General features: G+C 38.9%; 1 protein-coding gene across 8 annotated transcripts in view; it reads left to right on the forward strand.

Annotated features, from left to right (window-relative positions):
• Positions 1–27,629, forward strand: part of CTNND2 (catenin delta 2) — a 655,387-nt gene that overhangs the window by 9,255 nt on the left and 618,503 nt on the right. For 2 of the 8 annotated variants that reach the window (XM_065667609.1, XM_065667608.1), the window contains exon 2: positions 4,830–4,925. The exons of the other annotated variants lie outside the window; for them this stretch is intronic. The gene's annotated coding sequence lies outside the window, so the exon portion shown is untranslated. The remainder of the gene's footprint in view (positions 1–4,829; positions 4,926–27,629) is intronic. 8 annotated transcript variants of the gene reach the window in all.

Raw genomic sequence — 27,629 nt, forward strand, 5'->3', positions numbered from 1 at the left:
TGTGATTTTCCTGTTTGTGTGTGAAATCCGTATATGCATTTACTCAAACTAGAACTGGCTGGTGAGGGGGAGTGGGGGTTTCCTCTGCAGCATTGCTCTGTCCACTGGAGTCCTCAGGCTGATGTTGCTGATGGATCGCTCTGTCTGAGACTCTCTCAGCATGGTCTGCCCTCCAAAAATATCCAGTGAGGAGCTACTTGGCTTTTGATTAGTGGTGATGACAATATTTCAGGTTCCCAAATGACACATTGCTGGTGATCTATTGACAGAACAGACTTGGAGCAATGATGTTTGTCAAGGAGCCAAAGACTCTGCAATATAAATTGCTTTTGCCCCCTTGATTTTTTTTTTGTTTTTTTAACTGTGGATCTAGTGTTTAAAACAGGGAAAGAGATCTGAGATACTGTTAATAGCAAACCAAAAAGAAAGGCTGGGGAAGGAAGGTGGGGACAGAAACAAGCAGGAAAACACAATTGCTGTATTGTCAATGAATAGGAAAGATGCTGGTTTGTTCTTTTACCACAGGTAGTTGGGACAGTCTTGATTTCCAGAAAATGCGTTTAGAAATCCGTTTTTCAGTAGTGCTTCATTTACAAATGTATCTCAGTTCTTACAGGATGTCTTGCACAGATACATAATCTGAACATGTCTTAAGAAATGTATTCATATATTCTGCTTGTATGCTACTTATGGAATTAGCTGCATCTGTGTTACATGTGTGTTACTTGACTATTAACCTCAAAAGCAATGGAATTTTGTATTTTCCCCCCCATCCCTCACCCCCCCAAAACCCAATTGTATTCTTGTTGGATTTGGTAACAGAAATCCAACCGATTCCATGGGAAGTGTGCTATTTAAGATGTGCCTTGGTAAAAATACTATTTACTCTTTATTCAACCAGCTTTCACTTGACTCTTCAACGATTCTACAATCTAATGTTTGTCATGACACAGTTGTGTGCACGTTTAAGAAAATCACACGTATTAAACAGGCAGGATGAGTACTTTCTAGCAGTTTATGATTTCAGTACTTTAGAACTTGTAAATTTTGCCATACTGGGTTAAATAATTATTTTCCAGATTTGATCAATATGTGAGTTACAGATTTGGGGGGGGAAAGGAGGGGGTAGAGGAGGAGTGGGAAGAGGAGGAGCAAATCAGAATGCTAGTTTGTTTAGCTAACTTACCTTACAGATACATCCTTTCTGACCTAGAGGACAATATAGTTCTGGAAGTATGAGGTTTGTTTACCTGATACTGTAGTATGCTTGCAATAAATGGAATTGCTCTCTAGGAAGCTGTATAGACCTCTAAAACAACTAAGTTTATGGAAATATATATTCTTAAGAATGAAGCAATTATTTCTCACCCTTCCACTGGTTTAAAATTTACTTACTCATAACATGTTTAGCACGCCTCTGGCAAAATACCAGGACTCCTAATATTTGAAGGGCTTAATATTCTCATTATAAAGTTTAAGTTTCCATGTTTTTCTAAATACTTTTCTCGTAAATCTTTATTTAAATATGGTCTTTCAGTTCCACTTTGGATTTAATAACTACGTAATACTGGCAGGTGGCCAAAATTTAAGGTTTGGTTTTTTTTTTTTTTGTCCCATGGTTTTATTTATGAGTGTATAATTTGTATTGCTATGCAATATAGTCATATTTTTGCTTAACAAAAGAGAATGAGTGGTTGGTATGAAAAAGCTGAGTTGACTAGAAGGAATGGGACGAGTGGAAAATGAAGCAGTCCTGAAATGCAGATGTATAGCTGTGCTTCAGAAATACACTTTGAATCTAAAATTTGATACTGTGAAATAAATCACAAGTCTCTTTCATATAAACTGCTGTAAGTTGCACACTGAAGGAAATGGAATACAAACCTAAAATAATTTTAGCTATCCTCAAACTCCATTGAAGTTACAGAGGACTTACTGCAGTGATGTTGCCTCCTTTAGGTGATCCAGAACATAACATCTCTACTTGTACCATTCCAACAGGCAAGGCTCTTGATGAATTACACAGGCCATCCAAGGTGCTATGCTTGCACTACTTACTGCTGAGGTTGGTTTCCCTTCCATGTGGGAGCAGCCACTGAAAACCCATACCACGCTTCTACGTAGACATTTGTACTTTCACATGTTGCCTCACCTTCATACACATCCTGAAGTATGTCTGTCTCTCTTACACCATATTAATTTAGTAGTACTGTAGTCTTGCTTGTTTCACTGTAATAAAACATATATTTTTGATTAAAAAAAAAAACCAAAACAAAAAAACCTTCACCTAACCTGAAGGTGGCTACTCTGTTTCCTATCAGTAAAAAGAGACATTTACAGAGTTTAAATTCTCTCTTATTCTTCTTTCATGGAATCATAGAATGATCTGGGTTGAAGGGACCTTAAAGGTCATATAGTTCCAAACCCCTGTCATGGGCAAGGACACCTTCCACTAAACCAGGTTTTTCAAAGCCCCATCATTCAAAAATATACAGAAAAATGGGTATTTCTAAATGTGTTCTCGGTATCCAAAGCTTGCACTTCTATCCTCATTCTGTGAAAGGGTTAGAGACTTGTGATTTATTTCATAATACCAGGTTTTTGATACAAAGTGTATTTCTGAAGCACAGCTATACATCTGCATTTCACAGGAACAGTTGGGGAAAGGAAGGGCAGCACAAAGCTTTTTCTTCTTTGCACATGAATCATTTTGGAGCTTCTTCTAAAAGGTGACTTACCCAGCTGAATGAATTTATAGGACATTGTGCAATGTTTCTGATGTTTTAATCTTCACCTTTTTCATGTATGTATAGAAGAGAAGAATAAAAAGGGACTTGCAATTTTAAGTTCTGAGCATTTATATTCCAAAACTTTTGAAGTTTGAAGGTAGATGCAGAGTTTCTAATAATACCTTAATATGACATTCAGATATTAACCCAAAACATCTATAGCAGTATTGTCTCTCTTTTAATTTTTTCTTCCTGTCAGGCAGGCTTCCTCTTTTGTAAAGACTTTTGTTGATTTGTCTTGAAACAGTCATCAATGGCTTCAATAGAAAATTTTAAAATCTGTGATCTTTCCTGCTCTCTGACAGGATGTAGGTACTATCACTTGTTAATAAGTGTGCATGGGTTATGTATTGCTTCCCTCTACAGTTTAGGATACTTCTTCATAGCTTAAATAATTTTATGGTGCAAGAAAGGTGGTGTTGGGGTCTGAAGCTGATACCTCTAGGTGCAGGCTAGCAGGTAGAAGTATCAGGTAAATCTGTCAGTTGTCCTGTTTACAGCTCTCATTTCAAATTTTCTTCTCATTCTACCAATATGAAACTGAACTTCTCAATGTTTGAGTGGAAATGTATTCACTTCTTACTGATACTGAATTTCAGTATGCTGATTTTGTTGTGAAACTGGGCCTTAGACCTAAGTTACAACAGGACCTTGAAGCTAGTTAGGAATATCCCAGGGTTTTCCACCTTGAAATTCAGAGTGAGCTCTGGCCTTTTACAATCAGTAACAAACAGAAGAACCACAGTCAGGACTATGATTCAGCACTCTCTCCCCATGCAAAGTGGTACATAACCAGCTCCCTGCCAGGGTCTGTTTAGAAAATAGTGTCATGTGGATTCATTAACTGTACCATATATGAAAGGCCGTATGCAAGAATGCAGATGGAGTAACAGACAGTAATGTTAATTTATCAATCATCTAAGTAATCATAGTGGTGGCTCTTTATTTTGTATTGCATCAGTGTTTTGATGACTGAACTTAGATCATAACCTTGTTGAACCTGTGCTGTCCAAAACATACTCACAGATGGTCCTGGTGCTGAAAAGTTCACAAACCTAGCCAACACAACTGCTAGCAAGGGAAAACAAGTCTAGAGAGGCTGAAAACAGGTCAGGTACCAGCATGAAAATAGGATCCTGGTTGCTTATGTACTCTGAGTTCCTTAGCACATGTAACCGTTTCCATGTTGCTTAAGCGAATCCTTGTCTCTTGTTGTACTGCTCTTGGTGCACATGTGGCATAAAACTAAATTTTGCTTGTATTCTTATGATATTTTTCCAGGTAATTAACACCATGTTTTATGAGATGCAGGAGGTTTTTTCCCAGACCAGGAAATGTCATTATTGAGCTTTGATCCCTTCTTTAAAAACATGAAAATGAGTTAAAAGGAAGTCATGTGGAGAGTGGAAAAAGGCGGGGGGTGGGGGGTGGGGGTGGGGGGAGAAGTACGGGGAATGAAGTCAAATGTACTAGGTCCATTCTCCTTGAGAAATTTGAAGAACAAACCCAAAACTTACTTTTGCAAGAATAATGAAGCTGTACAAAGTATCAGTGAATACTTTGCTGCTGGTCCTTTACTACAGCATTTGCACTCTTGAGTTAACATAGAGTGTATAAGGAATGATATTAAACAAGAGCCTGGCTATTGCTTGGTCACGTACTAAGAAAACTGGACAGGCAGCTTCTATTCAAGCTTTGTCATTGTACTAGCAATAATTTCTTTCTAATCCTTTCCTTTTTTGTTTCAAGCAGAAAGAAGCATTCTCAGAGCAGGAATATGAGGGAAAAATGTTTGAATTTACTATATCCATAGGTTGTTTTCTTCAAATAGGGGTTAAATTGATGTTGAAGTAATTAAAGATTCTTTCAGGAAAATAATTAGCATAGGTAAGCCCTAGAATATTTGGACAATTTTCTCTCACAAAACATGAAATACTACTCTGATTTTTGTTTGTCTTAAATCTCAGAACTTTTCAGATGCTTTCTCAACACTGGTGTGTTCTGATGTAATTTTTTTTTTTTTGACATTCATTTTGTAAGGATAAACAAATGGAACAGGAAAGAAACAAAAGGAAACAAAATGGGAAGGGGTCAACGTGGCTGAGCACCCTAGGCTTTGATTCAGTGGGTCATAAGGTAACTGTAGACTTTCTTTGCACTTTACTAGATAGAAGTTGCCTTTATCACTTCATGTGTTTGAAATGAAGTAAATCATCTCAACAAGTATGGGTGATGACTTAGGTGGCAAGAATGTATAATGATTTTTTGGGCATATTACAGATTGTGTTTATTGTTCTGGAGTAATTTTCAGGTAGTAATATAATGCACAATCAAAAATACATTTAATGCAATATTATTTTGAAAAATAAAATTTGTTAAACTTAAATTCCATGAAACATTAATTGTAGCTTTTGTACAGCTGCTACTATTTCAGTTAAAATAATAATTAAAAAAAAAAAGGATCGCTGAGCAGAAATTAATTCACTTTATTGGAGGAAACAACTTTGCACAGCTCCATTTATATATGTCTTATCAGCCTTGATAGTATGGTCTATTGAAATGTATAGTGAATTTTAAAACACCTGCCCTCTTAGTTATTCTAAATATCACTGTCCTAAATGCATGTATGTAAGGCGATCAGTCCTTGTGGGTTTTATACATTTACATTTTAGAAGCTTCTCAAATCATGTCTTTATTTTTCTTACCCATTGTTCTCTAGGTTGTCAGATTATAATCAGCAAGACTTGTGGAGTTAGCAAACCACTTGCCTCAGAAGGGTAAATACAATATGAATGACAGTGGTATTTCCTACAGATAAAATCTCAGGAGAAAATTCAGTTTAAAAACCATAGTTTCTAGAAGATAAGTTTGTTTGCTGCTATGTGTGGGTACAGCAGAGTACATGATCTTTACTGATGATAGGTTTTCTTTTTTTGTTTTTCCTCAGAGGATAGCCAGATTTAGACTCTTCTTTTCTTCCCTTTTTTTTTTTTTTTCTTTTTTCCTCCTTTTTCTTCCAATAGACTGTTCCACAGCTGAGCACTCTTCCCTGACATCACTGCCTGCTGCTCTCATGAGCTTTGCTCTAGGCTTCATTACCTGTGTTTTTAGCCAATATCTGTCTTGTTTTGGATACTGTTTTCTCCCAAGTTAGGGCAGAGGCTGTTATTACTGACAGGGAGCCTGAACTCACTCATCATGACTAGTAACATTAAATTCTGTGGCATCTCATTTATCTGTGGCTATCGGGCTGTCTTAGGATGGTTACAGTAGGGCTTTCCCTTTTATCCTTGTGTGCACTCTGGTACAGATGCAAGAATGTCTCTGATCAAATACTAATAAACAGCTGACTTGGGCTTCAGAATTACCCTGTAGGCAACAGTATATTTGCTCATGGAAGTGTGGAGGAGTTAGTACAGATCCACTTTTATCATGGCACCTGCCCATCCCCTACATGAAAAATTCTACTTTTGTACTAGTTGTAGGAGATTTAAAGTATCTAATGATTATCTTTGAAAGGTCATGGCGATCAGGGGAGGTTCCTGAGGACTGGACGAAAGTGGACGTCATTTCTGCTGTCAAGAAGGATAATCTGGGGAGCTACAGGCCAGTCAGTCTCACCTCAGTCCCTGGGAAGGTGATGGAGCAAATCCTCCTGGAAATAATTCCCAAACCTATGAAGGACAGGAAGGTGACTGGGAGTAGTCAGCATCAATTTAAGAAGAATATGTGCTTTACCAGCCTCATAGCCTTCTACAGTGAGTGGAAAGAAGAATGAACTTCTACTATAATGGATGAAGGGAGAGCAGCGAGTGCAACTTACTATGAGTTTATGGGAGACTTTTGACATTCTCCCATAACATACCCGTAGACAAGCTCTTGATGTATGGATTGGATAAATGGACAGTGATGTGGGCTGAAACATGGCTGAACTTCTGGGCTCAAAGGGTTGTGGTCAGCACCATGAAATGCAGCTGGAGGCCAAGCACAAACGGTGTACCCCAGGGCTTGATATTGCATCCTGTATTGTTTAACTTCTTCATTCGTGATCTGAATGATGGGACAGAGTTACACTCAGCAGCTTTGCAGACGATACAAAACTTGGAGTGGCTGATACGCCAGAGGATTGTGCTGCTGTTCAAAGACATATTAACAGGTTGGAGAAAAGAGCTGACAGGCACCTTGTAAAGTCCGTGAAGGAAGAATGCCATGTTCTGCACCTGGTTTGGAATAAATCTCACGCACCAGCACATGTTGGGGCCAGCTGGCCAGAAAGCAGCTTTCCAGAAAAGGATCTGTGGTTCCTGGTGGACAAGATGAACGTGAGCCAGCAGTATGCTCTTACGTCAGAGAAAACCCAACAGCTTTCTGGGCTGTGTTAGGGAAAGCATCTCCCTGAGGTGGGAGAGAAATGACTCTTCCCTTCTACATAGCACTGATGAGGCCACATCCAGACAGCTCTGCACAGTTCTGCTTTTCTAGATAATTCACAACTGCTCTTTGACTTCTGCTTTGGCATCTGCATTGTCTCAAAGAAATCAAGAAATTAGTGGGGTTTTATATCAGTTTAACTGTTACTTCACGTCGAATGAGGAACAAGGCTTTAAACTGGGAATAGAAGCTTTGGGACTGGGGAAGTCTTGAGTATGGGCCCCAGTGTGTTTCCAATACTTGCTTTCTGACACAATAGGCAACTGGTTTCTCTGCAGATAGGACTCTCTGTGTGTGGTCTTCAGATTGAACACTCGATATGCTGATCATTGCAAGGATGTCGGTTGCATTGGTTACTGTGGCTTGTCCAGTGTGTGAGAGAAATTTCTTGGTAGGCAGATGGCAAGTGAATGTTCTGATACTGCCTGAAAACTTAGATATAACGGGATGTAAAGGAGCTCAAAGCTTTGCATGGCTTCTAGTACGGTCCGTATGCCTGCACCAAGGGTGTCTGTGTATCACCATTCAGCCTTGTCTGAGACGCTTCTACATTCAAGAGCTAGTCTCCTGAAATACAAAATTCACAGTAGCTGGATCCCTGAGGAGCCATCATCAGGATATTTCAAGAGTCTCATTATGGTTTTCTCTGAAGCAGATGCTGTACGATTTTGTTAGCAGTTGGTCTTCATTTCATTTCACCATTTGCTGATGCAGCAGTTTACTTGGAATAACATGATGTCTGTGTCTCAAATTACTCTGATACTGGAACTGAAGAAGTATATGTAGCATGCTCGCTTTTTTCTGTTGTTCCTGGGATACCATGGACACCCTGATCTGTATTTTTTTTTTTTTTTTTTAATTTTCTTTCTCAACAAAACAAAGGTGAGATGTGTGCAGCAAAAGACCAGTCTCTGAGTCGGAAGGCTGTGGATTAATGCCTTTACAGTTTCAAACTATCCTAAAAATAAATACTTCACAGTTGGAGTTCACATTTCTGTGATATCATTGATGATGGGAAATGCCTGTTTAATATTCAGATTGTAGCATATTTTTTGATATATTCTTTTTTTCCCTTTCATATTTTTGAAGAAGTTGCATAAATCTACACAACTGCTTGAAGGACCCTCTGCTTTCAGTCTTGGGAGGTGATTATAGCAAAAAAAATAATGCTTAATGTTTGAGAACTAAGATCCATTTGTCTTGGATCTGGAAAACATGGCCTACTAAGATCCGAACAGGTTGCTTCTTTATATAGTATGGGAAGTTGCATCTTAACACCAACTCGATCAAAAAGTCAGAAAGCTTTTTTATCATAAAAAGTCCATTTCCATTTATATTTTGCATGGGCATGGTTTGGTGGGAAGGGAGAAATCGCTGGGCAAATTATGGAGAATTGGATGATTAATACTGCTTTTATTCAGAGAACATGAATGCAATTTTAATTGCATTTTACATAAAAAAAATCCATGTGACACTAACAGTTTGGAATATTGTTTTACTGTGCTGCACAGTTGGGTGATCTGTTATTTTGCTAGCTGTCTTTGGGTTTGGTTTATTTTTCTCAACTAGGTGAAATATTAGATTTTAAAAAGCTCCAGAGTCATGCCCTGGAAACTAGGTTCTGCCTGTCTTTTAACAGGGGAGTATTAATTGTGATGGTTTGTTTGTTTTTTGTTTTTTTTTTTCTAGTATGTGTTCTGAAGTACTCAGAAGTCATGGGGTTAACTGAATGAGATGAGCCATCTGATCACACAGAATGGGACCAGAACTAATCCTCTAATGTGCTGGTTTTGCATTCTCTCATAAACGTTTTTGTCTGTGCAGGTTACAGGCTTGGCTCTGGATCATAAGCTCTCCCCAGTTTTGTAATAATTACAATAATTTATCTTCTGAGTTGTTTCTCTGTGGGAGCAAAACCTCTAGAGGGTGCCAAAAACTGGTTTTGGTTCACAAAGCTGTTAGGTCCTGTACTGGTAATGTCAGAAGTGCAGGTCAGAGTTCAGTTCCTGAAGGATGTTCCTGTTCTCAGTAATACAGGTGCCTTAAAAATGCCTGCTTCTTCAGTTATGGTTCTAAAGTCTTTCTACTCTGTGGTGATGGTATTTTTTTATTTCTATTTATTTAATACTAGACACTAACTGTATGATTGACAGTACCAGTTTTATATATATATGTGTTTTTTAAACATACTTAATATTTAGTCATTATTTGTCCAGACAGGAAGAATACATGATGTTTTTAATGTCACACAGGTCTTACACTAATATAAATACTTTTTCTTTGACCGAGACTTCTTATAAGAGCAGAGTTTAGATGTCTACAAATTACACATTTTCCCATTCCTTTTTAAATCTGAGTCTTGCTCAACATCCTGCCCATCACTATTGCCAGGTTTTGAAAAGCCCTGGCTGCTTTAGGCACACATACATTTGAAATAAAATCCCAAAACTCGGGGGAGGTGAAGAGAGTGGAGGTGTTCAGTAAGGAAGATGAGGGGACAGGTACAGGGTAGAAACTCCAGGAAGAGGTTCTCTGAAAAGTTACTCCTAATTGACTTCTTGACATGTGATCACATTTTTAAGAGAAACTAAACCATATGTTTTTTTAAGCAGCACTGTTTAATGGCAGTTAAACGTGCAACATGACAAAAGCATTGCCAGTTGGACTATATATCAAGCAGTGTCACTGCCAATCAGCTGCAATTCGTGGTGAAGAGGACGCTATCAGAAGAGGCTAGTACTTGTTCCTGCTGCACCTTGTCAAAGACACAAAATTTACTTTTCTTGTGTCCATATAGGTGTGCCAAAAATACCTGGATATATTAATGTATTTTCATTTGAAATATTCCTAGGAATTCCTTGTGAATATATTCAGGTATTTTGAGGAGAAGGTTCTTCAGGGTTTTATAGATATTTGGAAGCTTCTGCTATAAAGTATGATCATTTGGGAGTTCTGTGTATGACCTAGGATTGCTTCTCCCACTCCTCAAGGTATGGGAAATCTTTGTATTCTGGTCAACATAATCAAACCCTGTTCATATTTATTCTAAAAATTCTGTTGATACCGGTGGGACTATTTACGTGAGTGAAAACCGTGGGATTTGTCCTATTGAATTTGGTAGTTTATATGTATTAACAGAGCATTATTTGTAGTGGTTCAAGATCATTATTTATTTACAGAAATTGTACTGAATATAAATTAATTGCATGGCCTGACAAAGGAGCACCTTCAGAACATTGCAAAATTAAGTGCGTGAAAAAATCCCCAAACAAATAACTTCTCTTAAAAAATAGTCAGCATGTATCCTTAATTGGAGATGCTCATTTTAAAGAGTCCTGGGGAAACATGGAGAAAATGGTGAGAGAAGACTAGCTATAAGAGGATGGCTTGTCCCAGTAAAATACAGACTTGTTATAATGGCAGGACTAGTGGGTGCAACTAATGTAATCAATTGGTTTTACCAAAAGTTAAGATACTTGCGTTTATGCAGCTAGTCACAAGAGTGCAGAGAAAATCCCGTGTCACTTCTAGGTAAGAACAAAACTTGAGGATTAAGGAAAAGGAGATGGGGGGAGGGTAAATATGTCCCAAATAAAAGCATATGGTATGCATTAGCTTAAAAATCAGTTGAATGATCTCAAAAAGAAAAAGGCTTAAGGATCCTTACCCTTCTGTGCAATCAGCTGAGATACTGCAGGTGTGTTGAGAAGGGTCTTACTGGAGTGAATCATGATCTAGAAAACACACCTGCAGAAGATGATAAAGAACCTTAAGCTATCTTCTTTTGCCAGCTGAAGGGAGTAAATTGATTGCAGTCTGCTAGTACCTCAAGGAAGTGATTTCCTTTGGAGGGCTTTTTAATTTTGTAGCAAATAAAACAAGGAGAGTTGATGGCTAATATTAAACAAATGGATTGTAGAAATGAGTTTAGACTCTTCATACTGGTTGCAGTTAACCACAGAAATGAAACTACCAAATGACAGTCTTAATACGCTTATTGAATGCATAATATATTTATGACACATAAATAGTAAGGTTGGTAAACAATTCTATTGGCTATCACATCAAATTACAGTATTTTCTGGCCTTACTAATGAATCCGTTACTCAACTAATGCATTTCAAAGGTTATTATTTAAATTGCTCTCAGTCGCTAGCTGGTGTTTAGTATACTGTTGTGTATTCTGCCCTTCCTTTTGAAAAAGAAATCTGAAGCTCATTTATTTATGCTTATGTTATCAATGGTAGTACCACTGGTTACATTACTAATGCTATTACTTACGTACTACCACTGGTTCTGGGATGATTCCAATAAAATCGTATATTTATAGGTACAGTAACCACTGTTTTCATTTTTTTTTCTTTGCATTTCGTGGTACTGGAATGTAAGAATCTTACAAGATTTAAAATCATGAACAGAATCTCATGTGCAGCCCTAGGGAGCTGGTTCTTCCTCCATCTGAAATTCATGAACTATTGGAATTCAATCTTTCTGCCTAAGTATTCCTCAAAACTAGCACGAGAAGGTAAATAATAGTGTTTGCCTTTTCCGGTTGTTTCTAGGATTTTAAGTCTATCCACTTCGTGAAAGTGTAAGGGAGAGTTTTGTTTAAATAGGATCTTTGCTAATAATGTAGTAACAGGTACTGGAAGTATGCTTTAGATGATGCCCTCTTTTGGTCTTTTGTTTGTTTGTCAATTTGGTTTGAAATCTGTCTTAGAATAATTATCATAAATGTCTGTTCCAAATCTTGGCTAATTAACTTATTGCATAATAGTTTTCTTTTTATAAAGAAATCTGAAGAAGTGTAACTGGTAACAAAATTTGCTGAAGCTAGAGTTAGTTTCATCTCTGCTATTGTTCACTAAGCTGCAGGAGTGAATTTTTTCATGGTGTGTGTATGATGTCACCAGATAAGACTGAGGAGCATAGGAAGACAGAGCTTGGTGTCAAATTGTGTGGGTTTTTCTGTAATAAATGTGTTGCTTCTAAAATAGTTCAGCTACTTTGGTGAGGTAGTCTTAAAATGATGCCATTCTCTGCAGATACTGGTGCGGCACCTCTAGCATAAGGCTTACTCTGTATAATGCTTTCCTGTAATGGTAACTTCAAAACTTGTTCCTAAACCTGACTCTACAATCAATACAGGCTTAGTAAGTATTTTGGTACTTCGCAATACCTGAGTATCTGGATACTTTAAATGGTACATGCCACTTAGTTTCTTAATAATACTATAAACAACTAGTGTTATGATGCTTAAGCTCATCCTTGCACTGGTACAATCTAGGCTTGGACAGCTGTCTAGAACACGGGTTTTGAGCAGCCTTGAAGTGTGGCAATATTTGGCTTTGCCATTTAAGAGTAAGTGTGTCTCTGCAATGGCTATGAATACTTACCTGATTGGCACTTCTGAAACTTAATTTAGGCTCTTCAGGTGTGCTAATTAGACATTATTAATTTTAAATGTCGTAATTGTGTTACGAAGAGCAAGAGAGTGTGTGTTTATGTTTTAGAGAAAAAAAAAAAAGAGATTGATGTTTCTGGTTTGCTTTTGTACAAATCCATTACTTAAGAAATAAAGATCACCTCCTCAAATTGGAGTAAAAACTACAGACAACTTTTACAAAATCCAGCTGTTACAGACTGACTGGTCAGTAGTTTTTGGTTTTTAGTAATCTAAACACCTTCAAGTTAAACTTTCATTTTTGGGTTTTAAGGTTTCTTTTTTCCAAGCCTTGAAGTATCTCTCCTACAGCACACCACTGTTTTTTTATTTCTTGAGGATAGAGAATTATATTTAGGGTAATGTGTCTCAATTTTGAGACAGAAATAGATTAATTAGCAATAGAAAGTGATAGCTCACTCCGTCGTGAATTTCTGCTATATCAGTCAAGTGTTAAATTGTTATATCCTGATATTCTACTTTTGGTGGTGCTGATTAGTAACTGCATCATGATGTCATTTACCTGTGTGTGAGGAAGAACAATCTAAATCTCCTGCGTCTCCAATGTAGTGAAGAAGGTTCTGGGATTACAAACTCTAATTGGTGTGTGCTTTTTTTTCTTTTAAGACTTTTTACATTGGGATTGAGCTCAAAGAACTTGAATTACAACTGTAGCAGTGAACTCAGTTTGTACTGATTTACTCATTTAGTATTTTACTTAATAGTAGATTATTTAATATGACAGGTGTTTATAGCATAATGAAATATGTATACAATATTTATAGCGTCTTATCACACTTAAGGTGGAGACATTTTAATGTTACGAAATTCCTCACAAATGTTTCTGTTGACAGGGTGACTTCTTGTGATTTACTCTAGTAAATACTTTGCCAAAGGAAACATTTGTGGGCATTTAATAAAATTTCAATGGTTAGAAAAATTTATTGGGAAATTATAGGACCTCTTATGAATAATGGAGAGCTTGTCAAACAACATAATTTTTTGGCTTGTAGCGTGCATTTTATGATTTCCTACATAAAGAAAATGCATGGGCACTTAGAGTGCCTGTATCCAGCTGATTCCAAGGCAGAATGCATCAGTCTTTTAAACCCTGTTTTTCGCCAAAATACAATGGCAGTTTCTGTGATTATCCTCTCTGAAGAGTAATGACCAATGTAACCCAAGCAACTTTAAATGATGCATAAACGATTTGTTATATGATGATACATATTTTAGAACAAGGTAATTCTACGAGTGTAATGACCAAAACTGTCACTTTTTTTTTTTTGGTGGTTTTTTATCTTTTATACTTGTAAATTAAAATGGATCAGATAATAATGAGGCTTCAGTATTTTTCCATCAATTATAGTAGTGACAGCTCTTTAGTGAACTAGGAGTTCAGAAATAGAGCATCTCATAACTAAATGAGAGAAATATGCATGTGTAAGTAGAAAACGATTCTTGTGCTTATTTTTATACTCTGTGTTTAACAGCTGCATTTTCAATTATGTGTGGCATATTAGAAGCCTGGCTTAAAGGCAGTACTGCTTCTGGTTTTAAAGAGTACATTGGGTTGTTTATCACAAGAAAAAGTTCTGAGTTGATTTTTACTCTGGATTTCTGTGGTGCAGACAGTGTTTTGGTGTATGAGTGCTCCATATCTGCCTGGAGAGATGTGGCATTGCCTTCAGTTGTATTTTGGTTACTTAAGCACTCTTTCATAGAATCATTTTTTTCAGGGGATGCAAACACAGTCCTGTAATCACTGTGTTTGGACTGTCAAGCTGTTGGCCTCTTAAAATGTACTCTTTATCTGTGGATTATTTTAAACTATTTTTTGGTAGTAATATGTGCACCCAAATATTTGTTTCAAGAATTTGGAAGAAACTGACTGCGAGCTTCTGCTTGCTGTAGGCAGAAGTGAAGTCTTAAAGTAATTTTGACTGTTTTCTGGTGGACTAAGTGCTGGTGGACCTAGACCAGCTACCTGCTAGTCAAAAGGTCAAGTTCTTTTTCTCTCTCTTGCTTCTTGCATTATTCTGTGAGGGGTTTGGATAAGTCATTGAAATTTCTGCCTTAAGCAGTGGATGTATTGTGCCCATTTAAATGGTGTGTAGCTTTCCTTGAGCCAATTTGGGCTTTGCCAAGAGAGATGTGTGTGCTTTATGCTGCTGTTGGGTTGTGCAGTCTGGATGAGTTATATCCTCTGTAAGGTGCAAAGACCAGCTTTGCACCATGGTCTGGGTCCAGAACTGTCACTCTCGTTCACTGTGTTGAAGATAAGGTTTTCAGAAAGGGGAACTGAAGATGCTTTCTCAATTTGTATAGATCATGCTTGAAAGGGCAATTGCATTGTCAGGTGAAATAAAAGAGCATTATGTAAGGGGTCTTGAAACATCCCCAAGCTGAAGTAATCAGGACAAGATTCAGTTCAGTTTGCTGACAGTTTGCTTTCTGCATCCTTCCTTATGGTAAATCTGTTAAAATTCACTCTTGACTCTTAACAAAGGAGGTAGTGGCCTTAATGATTAACTGCTAGCGTTATAAGACTAGCTTTACTTCAGAGTGAAATGGTATGTCTAATAATTTCATACAGATGAAATACGTATCTTCCAAAAATACCCCATGAGAGTATGTCACCCAAAGGTGGTGAAATACGTTGACTTACAGAGAACATTAAGCAGTATTTTGTTGGCATTCATAAATGTACTGGAAAGTTCATCATGAAGCATATTAGATGCTATGAAAAGTAACTTGAATTCTGGTGCAAACTGTTTAACCCATTTGTTAGTTGTAAATAAACACCCATTAATACAACTTATTTGGCTATTAGTGAAGCTCAGACTAGTTCAGAAAGGCATGTTAGCTTTATTAGAGTGGGGCATTTGTTGTTTTTTTTTGGAGGGGGTTTGTTTTGTTTTATTTTTTCTTTTTTTAGCTTAGTCTAAGAAAAACTGGTTCTATCTTCACAATAATTAATGCTTATGTTCTTGGTGCCCAAAGACACCTAATTCTACATAGGCATTTGAAGTGTGCAGTTGCAGAATCATCACATCTAATTTTTTTTTTTTTTTTAAAGACATGACCTTTTCTTCTTTGAATGGATTAAGAATGGGCAAATAACTCAGAAATGCTTCAGAAGGGAGTAAAAGCGCAAAGCCAGATTTAAACATGATTCAAAATGACGTTGGTAGAACTTTATTTTCACTTTTAGAATCCTGCTTATACAAATGTGCTCTCTCCTGTCCACAGATAGCCGTTGAGTTCAAGGGGGAAACTTGATAAACATGGACAGAATCAGGTCCACAAGCACTAACATCCTTTTTCACTGAGCATAAAATACAGTCTTTCCCAGATGTTTCAGAAGTTTTCATTGTCATCTTTTGAACCTGGTTTTGATGTGGTTAATTAAAAGATTCATTGCTTACTTAGCAAATAGGGGAGAATAAATGTTTTACAGTGTTTTATTGAGCACGGCCAGATGTCACATTATCAGGCTGTATTATTTTTCTTTGAGATTAATAGTGCTTTGTCTGTCTCCCAGATGTGTGCTAACCACCTGCTAGTTAAATATCTGTCTAGGTCATTGTTCTATAAACTCTCTTCACATATATATGCCGTAAGGATATCTCTTGTAAGATGGCTTTGCTCCGGTTTATGCTGCTTCTGTTTTTTGGCATTTAGAGCTCCAAGAATTGATCTCTGGAAGTGGAGGAGAAGTCCTTAACTCACTTCTCTGTCTTTGGGCAGTGAGAGGGCTCTTCTGTGCTTTCGGGCCCAGTTTGCAGCGGATGTGAGAGGAAAGACTGTTTCCTGGTTTGGCCAAAACCTCCATGCCGCTGCAGATATCAGGATGGAGAGTAACAAATCTGTCTCTTTCACCTACTAGTCCTGTCAGAGGAAAAGAGAGGTGCAAATTTCTTTTGCTATCCCTTCATCCTCTGCATGGTGTTTCTGGCATCCATTTAGCTTGTGAATAACTGCACCGCTTGTTTCAGATGCTCTTCACAGGGTCTTGCCAACAGCAGTGCTGTGAAATATGCGTGGTTCATGTGAGGTGCCGTGGCTCCCCACTGGGCTCTCAGTGGCAGAGCTGAGTGATAATAACATGGTCTTTTTGTTTTCACTCTGCCGTGGTTTAACAAGCCCGTGTGTAACGGTGGAGATTAATTCAGCTTTCCATCTGCTGACTTGGGACAGCATTACAGCCCTTTCCATTAGGAAGCTTAGGTTTACTATTACATGATCCAGTAGGATTTATTGTCATTATTTTGTAGGAATAATTTGGCACAAGAAGGCTGTCAGGCTGCTTGGCTTGCTTTGAGAGGCTCTACCCCTTGATAATTAGCAAAGCAAAATTTGAATGTAGGAGCCTTTTTGTGCTGTGTAGTCTGATCAGTGTGTTTTGTCTGATTCCCACAAGGAGAAAGAACGACTGTTTATGGTGGTGGTGCTACTGATAAACTGAGTACGGCTTGAATCAAGAAGAAGCTAGTCCTGCAAATGAGCCACATTTGCTTAATTTAAACATTCCATTGGGTGGTGCTTTTTTGGTTAGTGAGGGCTATGTGTGCTGTTGCTGACCTAAGAGTCAAGTCCATTACTGGGAGAGGATGCAGCCTTTATTTTTTTGTCTGCTTGTAAAAACTCCAGCTGTCAGTTCTCCTCACAGGGCAGCATGGTGGGCTCTTCGGTCTCTTCTGCATGGGATCACCACAACTGCTGCCACTGGTTTAGGAAAGGTCTTCCTTTTCCGGCTTCCCCCACTCTAAGGTTTCAAGACTTACTTACGTCCATGTCCTGATGTCATAGCTTTTTCTTGCAGCATAATTCCCTCCTCAGTGGGAAGAAGGAGGAAGAAAAAGTCTCAGCAGGATTTTTGCTGCTGTTACTGGATATCTTGGTGTACAGTGGCCTGCTCATTTTTAACATGCTTTTGAAGTGCTCTGTGCTGTCATCATCTTCAGGTATTTCAGCATGTGGTCTGTTTCAGACTGTCTGAATAAGATACTTTGTGTTTTATTCCTGGTGATCTACTCAACCCTGTTCTTCTCAAAAATCTAAACTACAGAGGGCAAGAAAGTCGCAGGAAAGGGATTTGTTTGTGGTCTGTGTTGTACTGGCAATGCTGGTGTTGCACCTTTCAGTCTTCAGGCTCCTGTTCTGGAAGCTCGATCACAATGCGCTGTCCTGAAAGAAGGAAGTTCTCTGCTTAGCATGAATTTATGGAGGAGAATGTCCAAATATCCCACTCTGCAGCACTGTCTAAAGACGGAATCTTATTTTCAGTACTGTGATATCTGTTGAGTTGTGATGCCCCTGCAGTAATTAGTTCTGTTTTAATACCATAGTCTAATCATAGAATCATAGAATAGTTAGGGTTGGAAAGGACCTCAAGATCATCTAGTTCCAACCCCCCTGCCATGGGCAGGAACACCTCGCACTAAACCATCCCACCCAAAGCTTCATCCAACCTGGCCTTGAACACTGTCGGGGATGGAGCACTCACAACCTCCCTGGGCAACGTGTTGAGCCTGCCTTTGCGATGAAATGAAAAAAGATGGACTGAAAGATCCATGTGCAGATCTGAAATGTATGGACAAATCTGTTCACCTCCTTCCATAAAACGCTTTCAAAATTGCCATGGAGATGCAGTGTAAGAGTTAGATGTTTGCTCTCACTGATGAAGCTGGCATTTGTACTTAATATGGTGCAGTTTATTGGATTTGTTAATTAGTTTTAATATGTGATTGAGGCTGCTTCTGGTACCTACAAGAAGATAGGGACTGAAGTTGCCAAAAATCAGTTGTCATTGCAGCTGCTTCTACTTTATGAAGAGATGGAGTGTATCTATGATGCAGGAACAACACTTGCCGATAAACGCCAACTATTTGCATCCAGTTGAGACACTGTTCAGAAGTCAGTTAAAATTACGGAAAATTAGTTTCTAAATGTTAAATTAAAATGTGTCCTTTCATTTAATGTCATATTTATCTTGAAGATTGAGGAAAACCATGAAGTAGTATGTTATTATAGGCTTTAATAAGCATTTACAGCTAATTTTTGGAAAATAGAAATTACTCCATCTGCTTGTTGTTATTTAGAAGTGTGTGATTTCTCAGGTGTCTAGGTGATGGAGCCAAGCTATTTTGGTGCACACAGGGTAAACTCACATTCACATGTCAATATGAATTTTCAAGTATACCTTTAGACAGATTTATGCATTCTCAACCTTCAACCTTTCATAAATTGAAATGATCTTTACCAGATATTAACTTGTGATACTTGAGCTCACTAAAATACAAGTGCTGAAAAGGAATGAAACGTTTACGAGATGTGTGGTTACTGAAATTTTGATAAAATAAGAAAATTAAACAAATTCTGTTTCAATAGCAGAAGCATTTAATTTTGTGTATTACATTATTTTTAACATGGGGAAAACCCCTTTTGAAGCATTGTTCTATTCTGTTCTTATCACCATGACATTTTGCAGAGATTCAATTTCCCCCCCCCCACCTTTAAAAATCTGGCTTCAGTGTTCTAGCAAATAATTTTTGGCCAAGCAGAGGTACTGTGCAGCAAATAACTTCTTATGGTATTTCTGGGTACTTTTTGAGAAGGTGAAGCAAAGGTTTGTAAGAGTGAATATTCATCAAAGCAGCAAGCCTATTACATGGTCTGTCAGTGCAGTCAGGTGCCTTAGCTGGAGTCAGCAAGCAAAGGCCAGCTTGTGTTTCTGTGTTTTGCTGGGCTCTTTGCTGATGCGGGGAGCTTGGGTTTCTGCTGTAAGTGTTGAAATACGTCCTTTTCAAATGTTCGGCAGAAAGTCTGTGGATCATATGGATCCCAATTTGCTAGTACTTTGAAGGCTTTATAAGCCTGTGTGTGAAGCACATGCTCTCTGCTGAGCCTGTTGGTTGAGGTGCATTTAACTGTGACTATGACACAGTGAAATAATAATTTATATTTTGTCATGTTGAAGGATGTAGATACTTGTTGTAAGCTGGGTTGTCTTTTTATCACATTGCAAACTAAACAGCAATGTGTTTTAACTGAAGAGAGTGTGCCTTTTGTCTTTTTCCCCAGTAAGGACCAATGGTCTGTGCTCTCTTCAGGGTGTGATAAAGTGAGGTTTTTCTCTGAGCTGGTGGTCTCTGTTGTGAATTACCCATCGGGTGTGTTAGATTACTGGCAGGTTTTAGAAGTACTCTGGCTTCTCTGGGCTTTCCTCTTGCATGTCCTGTTCTAAAGTGGTCTTCAAGCATAAGATAGAAGCATTTTGCCTGAGAGGGGATACGAGGTTCTTGCTCATGGTGGAAGCTCATCTCTTCATGTAATCCTGCTGTTCTGGCACACCCAAAGTAAATCTGACCTGCTGTGAGTATGCTGCTACCTACAGTGAGCCCAGATGTATTTGCCTCATTATGTATATAACATGAAAGTAGTGAGGAGATCATGTTGAGTTAAAGGAACGTGACTGGGCTACCCGCATAGCTCTAAGGTGACCAGAACTTTTGACATGTATCTCCCTAGACCTTCCCCTCTTAGGAGGTCTCTGTAGAAGCCTGGATGACTTTTACATTAAGAAAGTGTCAAGTTTTATTAGGAGGAAAGACATTTCATGGGTTGAAAAAAGAGTTAAAAAAGCTAAGACAGGAATAACAGAGGAGGATTGTGCGTAACTTTGTTGTTTAAACGTGGCCTGGCAAGGACAGCCCATATTGCTGGGCTTAGCTGTTGTAGTGGAAAACTGCATGGTTCCATCTGATTTTTGGGGAAGTTTTTTCCATTTTACAATTCTGGAAGAAATGCTGTTTGGCATAAGCATTGTCAGCATAGGGCAGTGTAGTGGGTTTGCACGGCAAGGTTTTTTGTGGTGGGGCTACACGGGTGGCAATCTGGTCCTGAAGGGCTGCACCCATGGAAGGGGCCCACGCTGGAGCAGTCTGTTCCTGAAGGGCTGCACCCATGGAAGGGGCCCATGCTGGAACAGTCTGTTCCTGAAGGGCTGCACCCATGGAAGGGGCCCATGCTGGAGCAGTCTGTTCCTGAAGGGCTGCACCCATGGAGGGGACCCACGCTGCAGCAGTTCATGAACTGCAGCCCATGGGAAGGACTTACATTGAAGAAGTTGGAGGAGGACTGTCTTCTGTGGGAGGGGCCCTACACTGGAGCTGGGGAAGAGTGTCAGGAGTCCTCCCGTGAGGAGGAAGAATCAGCAGAGACAGCATGAGATGAACTGACCACAACTTCCATTCAGTGTTCCCCTGTGCCACTGGAAGGGAGGAGGTAGAGAAAATCAGGAATAAAGTTGAGCCTAGGAAAGAGAGAGAGGCGGGGGGAAAGTGTTATTCAAGATTTGTTTATTCCTCATTATCCTACTCTGATTTTATTGATGATAAATTAAACCGAATTCCCCAAGTGGAGTCTGTTTTGCCCGTGATAGAATTGGTGGGTGATCTCTACCTGTCCTTATCCCAACCCATGAGTCTTTCGTTATATTTTCTCTTGCTTGTCCAGCTGAGGAGGGCAGTGGTAGACTGGCTTTGGTGGGCACCTCGCATCCAGCCAGAGTCAACTCACCACGGGTATTAATGACTAGTAGATCCTTACTAAGTGTTTGCTAGTAGAGCTGGATTAGCTCAGACAAGATATTAGGAAGCTAAGTAAGGAACAAGCTTTTAAATCTACTGTAAAATAATTTATTATGTTTTTTACTGGGTGTTTTAGTTGCATCCGTAAATAATCTTTCATTGTTCAAGTAAAAGAGCTAATTGAAGAGTAACTGTATATATACTGCCTAATGATCTTAGGCACTTCAGTTTAATTGCGGGTGTTCCTATTTACTTTGTAAATACTTTTAAAATCAGAAAAAAATTACACATTATGGGGAAAGAGAAGTTTACATGTCGAGATGGTCATATAATGTTCAGGTGTTTAAAAACTAGCATAGAAATACTAAAATACCTTTTGAAATGGCTGATTCAATGACGAGCTTTATCAGCTGGTACGTGCGCTGTGTGTAGGCTGGTTCCATTGTGAAATTCAGAAAAAAATACTGCCTATTTGCCAGTGATTTCTGTGTTCAGTGGGATCTTGGGGCAAATAAACCTGAGGAACACTGTGATACGGGGATCGTCAAGACTAACATTTTTGCTGTGTGCTTAACCCCTCTGTTTGCTGCTTTAATTGAAATTTACATGCTCATGGCTAAAGGAATACCCTGATATAATTAGAAAAATGTTGTGTTATTTTAAGGTTAATTTCACAATGAGCGTAAGTCATAAAGCAAATATGAAATCCTGTGAATTAGATGTTACGTTACATGGTCTGTGTATAAAATAGTTTCTCCTTTCTCTTTGCTAATGTAACAAAAGGGAAAAAAGAGGATACATATTCCTTCATAGCTGTCCAGAAGACTTTATATATGGTTTTACTTTAAGTGAAGAATTATGTCTATTTTGATTTTTAGTGTCTAGACACCGATGAGAAACGAAACAGGCTGACAGCTTTTTTCTTCTTTCTTCTTTAAATGAGTGTTAAATGGTAGTACACTAGAAAGTCTTCCTACCACCCCCAAGAAGAACATTACCCCTAACCTCACTGAATGAATACTACTGGAATGACCATACAGTGTGAACTTTGCTGAGAAGTATTAGATAAATTGTTCTTTATGAGGCAGAGGAGGGGGTAGAGAAGGTCAGAATTCCTTTTATCTGGTGTAGAAGCTAAGCCATGCTACACGTGGAAGATACGTGGCTAAAAAATACAGAGATGTTTGAGCTTGGTGAGGATACTTGTTACTGCTTGTGTTGTATTACAGTGTTAAATTCAAAAGTTATTGGACTAATGAATTCAGGCTGTTGCTTCCAGTTACGTTTTGACAGGCTTTGTATGACCTCCTCTCTGCTTTATGAGTTATGAGCAAAATTATCAGAGATCATAGAGAATGAATAAACTTCAGAACTAAAGTTCAGGTAGTTCATTTCTCTAAATCTGAACTAATAGAAGCATATGCAGTTTTGTGGGAGTGTTTGAATAGAACATGCCACGCATATTTTAGCTGATTTATGGCTAAATATGCGCACATAGAGGGGGAAAAATAAGGAGCTTGTTTATCCTGTCTATGAAGATTGTGTATGTTTCTTAAAAAAGAAGGGGGGGGGGGGTACCCCAAACCCAACATTCCCCTCCCTTCAAATTATTTTCTTTATTAACCTATGGTATTTCTTGAGCATGTTAGGCTTTACTTTGTATATTATTCATGCTGTCACTGTGCGTAGGGCTTCACTAAAGCTGCTAAATAAATGCATCAGCTAGCTTGCGCAAGAAGTCAGTTCAGCTGGAAGGCTGCTTCTGAACTTCATCAAGGAATGCTTAGAAAAGGAGTTAAGCAAACTGGAATACCTGTATATCTAGGAATTGTATATTTGCAGATGGTGATAAAACTTTCAATATAAAGTTGTTGCTTCCTCCAGTGTAATGCGTTGTCCTGCATTCAGACCTCTGTTCCCTTAACATGAGAAGCAAAAGCAGCAAAGTACATAGGCTGCAAGCTGTGAATGCAGTAGGAGTCAGCTTTGTGTGGGATTGTGGAAGCCTCTGCTCTCTTGTCCCTGGCTGATACTTCTCTGGAACAAAATAAAGGACATTAAAATATTAAGACCCCTCACCCCTTATAAAAAAAGAGTGATTAACTTCTTTAGATGAGGCATAAGTAACTGGTGATAAACTTGTGTAAAAAAATTGGAGTGCAAAAAGATTACCAGGCCTTAAAAACTGTAAGTACAAGAAAATGTTTTCTCAGATGGGATTAAACCAGAAAATATGTCCTAATACTTTAGGGTCCCTGCTAAGCACAAAGAGATTAGGAAGAAAATTCTGTAAAAGGCTATTTGTTGCATGCACACTTAGAATGGGTTTTATTTTTTCAGAAGATATCCTCCCATAGTCTCCTGTACCAGCCATGTAGTGAGATGTAGCAGGAATAAAGCAGTAGGGTCTGATCCCTCCTATTGCCTGTGTAGAGGATTGCAGTACCAGTCTTAAAGGTAATCTGGTTAGGAAACTTACATGTGTGGAAGAACCAGGAGTGTTAAATTGCAGGAAAGGGGCTATAGGAATGAACAGGTCTACTTGAAGCTTTTCCTGAGACCCAGGTAAAGAGGCAGAGGACAGAGATTAAGTCCCGATGATCCTCAAGATGAAAAGACTGATCCCTGGCAGCTCCTGATGGCTGCAGAAAGCCCACCCAGAGCAGCGCATGGCTGCCATCCTGACAGAAGGAGGACTCATCCTGGGAGCTCCTAGGCTCCCAAGTCATCATGGGGGGCCCTGGATGGATGCCAGTGTCACACTGACCCTTCAGCCTCGCTGCTGCTCGGACCTATGTGTTTTGAATTTGGTGGTGAGTATTTAGGTGTGAAAGTGAGAGTGTGTGAGCAAAGACAGCTTGTTTAAAAACAAAATTACCTTCCTTTCCTGTAAGATTTGCTACACTAACACTGAGATAGTGCAGCAATGTTTCCTACATGCAGACAGCAATGAGCATCTGTTCACCAGTGAACCATTTCGTGTGTTTCTCCTTACGTAACTAAAGCTTATGGGAGTCTTACGGGGTCTCTGTGGGGTGTTGCATAAGTTCTCCACAAATATCCCATCTGTGAGCAGTTAAGTACTGGAAAAACACTTAAACTAAACCAAACCAGAAAAATATAAACAGAGAAACTCAGTCACCAAGATGACGTTATGCTTCCTTAGTGCTTTGGTCCTGGGGTGCTGCTTGTGTGGGTCATGCTGCATGGTTGGCTTGGCTGGGGTGTGAGGAGGTAGGGGGGCTTACTGGTGTGTGTCTCCCTGCAGGAGAGCCTTATGCAGTATCGGGTCAAAGCAATAACGAAAGTTGTTCGTGGTTTTGTTTTAAATAAGAAAAGGAGAAGGTTTTGTTATATCTTTCTTTTGTGTTTTAGAAAAAAAGCTTTGAATGGCTTGTAGGATTTACAGGATTACGTTCTTTCTGTTTGAATTGCTGTTTCTTTAAAAATTGAGGCTGGAGGTAGATGATAAACAGTCTTGTGTATTTCACAAGCATCTGTGATCTGCTGAGTGTGTAACTGTTAATTTCTTGCTCTGTTTTTTTCCATGGGTCCGATGAATCAATAGGGGAAAAAAAAAAAAGAGTGGTTTGACTTGTGTCCCCTTCCATGGTACTAATTATAACTATTTTTCATGTCTCATAGTGTCATTGCCTCTGTTACTGCTTGCCATTGGGCTCCAGGAAGCCTTTTAATTTGTATTTATTTATTTACTTGTTAACTTGGGCTGTCATCAGGTTCTCTCATCTACATGCTCCAGCACATATGAAGATGTTCTGCCAAAACAAGGTGTAGTTGGTTGTTTATACTGTGGGTGTGTAGTAGCAGAAGTTTCATAGGTCTGCCCAGGGGTTGTTCCACCTGCGTTTGTTTTCCTTGAGTGGTTGTAAAGACTTTGCAGCCCTGGTGTGAGAAATTATGCATTCCTTTAGAATCATAAAATCAACTAGGTTATACACTTGTGTATGTCGAACAGGAGCAGGAGGTCACTAACCATTTCTTCCTGAATTATGGGACTTCAGTCAGCTCTCTATCTCTGCTGCCCAACTCGGGGACCTGAGTACCCTGAAGATGGCTCATGTAGGTATTAAAGACTGAATACAAAGGCAGCATTAAGTAGCTCAGCTTTTTCCTCATCCTCAGTTACTAGGCTTCCTCAAGTATCCGGTAGAGGACGGAGGTTCTCCTTGGCCCTCCTTTTATTACTAATACATTTGTAAAACTACTTTTTAGTATCTCTGTGGCAGTGGCCAAACTTAAGTGTATCTATGCCTTTGCCTTCTGTCTCTCTACATAACCTAACAACATCCTTGTACTTCTCATGGGGTGACAGTCCTTTTTGCCATGGGTGATGAATTCTCTTCCCCCCCCACCCCCCCACCCCCCCACCCCATCCTGAGTTCAAGCAATATTTCCCTATTCAGCCAGGCTGGTTTCTTCCTCCCTGGTTTGATTTTTGGGATATAGGGACTGCTTGGTCCTGTGCCTTAAGGGTTTCATTCTTGAAGAGTGTCCAGCATTCCTGAACCCCTTTGTCTTTTAGCAATGTTTCCCAAGGAATTCTGCCAACCAGCATCTTAGAAAAGGTGAAAGTCAGCCCTCCGGAAGTCTAAGGTGAAGGTTTTGCTGACCTTCTTCCTGACTTCTCCAAGGACTGAAAATTCAATCATTTTGTGATCACTTTGCCCAAGGCAGTCATCGCATCACCCACCAGTCCTTCTTTGTGAACAGCAAATCCAGCCAGGCATCTCCCCTGGTTGGCTCACTGCCCGGCTGCGTTAGGAAGTTATCTTCCACACCTTCCAAGAACCTCTTGGATTGTTTCTTCTCTGCTGTGTTGTACTTCCAGCAGACATCTGGTAGGCTGAAGTCCCCCATGAGGAAAAGGGCAAGCGATCATGAAACTTCTCCCAGTTGTTTGAAGAATGCTTCATCCGTAGCTTCATCCTGGCTGGGTGGTCTATAACAGACTTCTACCAGGCTGGCCTTTCACCTCATCTTCACCCACAAACATGCAGCCTTCTCACTCACACCATCTAATTCAAGGCAGTCAGTGCACTCCCTGACATACAACACAACCCCACTACCTCTTTCTGTCATGCAGCTCAGAGGTGAAGGGTGTGGTATATACACAGTTCCCCCAGACTGCTGAACTGTGTACTGTGGATGTAAACTTTGGCATAGTGAAGAAATCTGAGAGATTGAACACTGTCACACAGATGCAGCATTAGAAAAGTTGATCCATTGGGATGCCTGTATAAGCCTTGCTTTACATAGGCAGAGTATTGTTTGTATCATAGATCAGTCTGAGTGAATACAATTTACTGAAGCAAATAGGCAGTGGAAAAATTTTCTGTTTACATGAATTGATGTTGATTTGATGTAAGGAGATTAACTTGAAAATTTGATTCCAGATAATTCCCTGAAAGTGTTAAATGTATTTTTACCAGCAGTAAACTGATCTTTTATTAGTCTGAGTCTAGTCATCTGTTATTTTAGCTGCAGGGGTGCAGACTTGAAACTTTATTCAGTAGGAGAGAGATCTGTTGAAATGATTGTATTGGAAGTATATCCTAACAATGCTGAACAAATTCAGTTGTCTGAAAGATCACATTCAGATTATTGTGGTTAATCCATCTAATAATATATTTTTTATGAATATGTCAAGATTACAAGGCAACCTTATGAAGTCTAAGCTTTTACTTAATTTCATTGGTTGTTCTTTCAGGTATTTCTATTTCTTGCCACAAATTAGTACCATATTTTCTTTAAATTATTTTTAAATACCATTGTGTATAACATTCAGTTATTCTACTGGGATTCTGAAAGAATCTGTGTGTTACTTTGGTCAGATCCTGAAGGAGGATAGGGGGAGACAAAGCAGAACTAGTGTTAAGGTGATCTATCACTTTTCATTTGAATAGAAAAAGTTGCTGTTCAAATGGTTTCCAATACTAAGAGGACTCATGTTGCAGAGTTATGATAAATGAGCAAAGTGAATGAGAAGTAAGCTCTGACAAATCTGTAAGGGTATTAATAAATGAGATCAGATTTAAAACCTTAACCTGGAAACAAAACATATACCCTCTGCGTTGGTTGCATTTAGTGCTGTTTCTTGGTTTGTCTTTTTCACTTGCTTTGATACACTGAAAGTTTTTCTAGGAGACTGGCCAATCTGCTGGTGACATTCAGGAGTGGCGCAGAATTACCAATGTATTTCTTTGCTGTAAAGGCTGGAATATATTTATTTCAAAATATACCAGAAAGGCTTAATCCCATTGACTAAGTGTTTTTTTTCTTGATGACCATGCTGATGACATACTTGTCACTACTAGTCAAGCAAGACCAATGTCCCTCCTAACTTTTTTTTTT

Source organism: Lathamus discolor, chromosome 2 (genome assembly GCF_037157495.1).
Source record: "Lathamus discolor isolate bLatDis1 chromosome 2, bLatDis1.hap1, whole genome shotgun sequence".
In the NCBI taxonomy this organism is placed as follows: domain Eukaryota; kingdom Metazoa; phylum Chordata; class Aves; order Psittaciformes; family Psittacidae; genus Lathamus; species Lathamus discolor.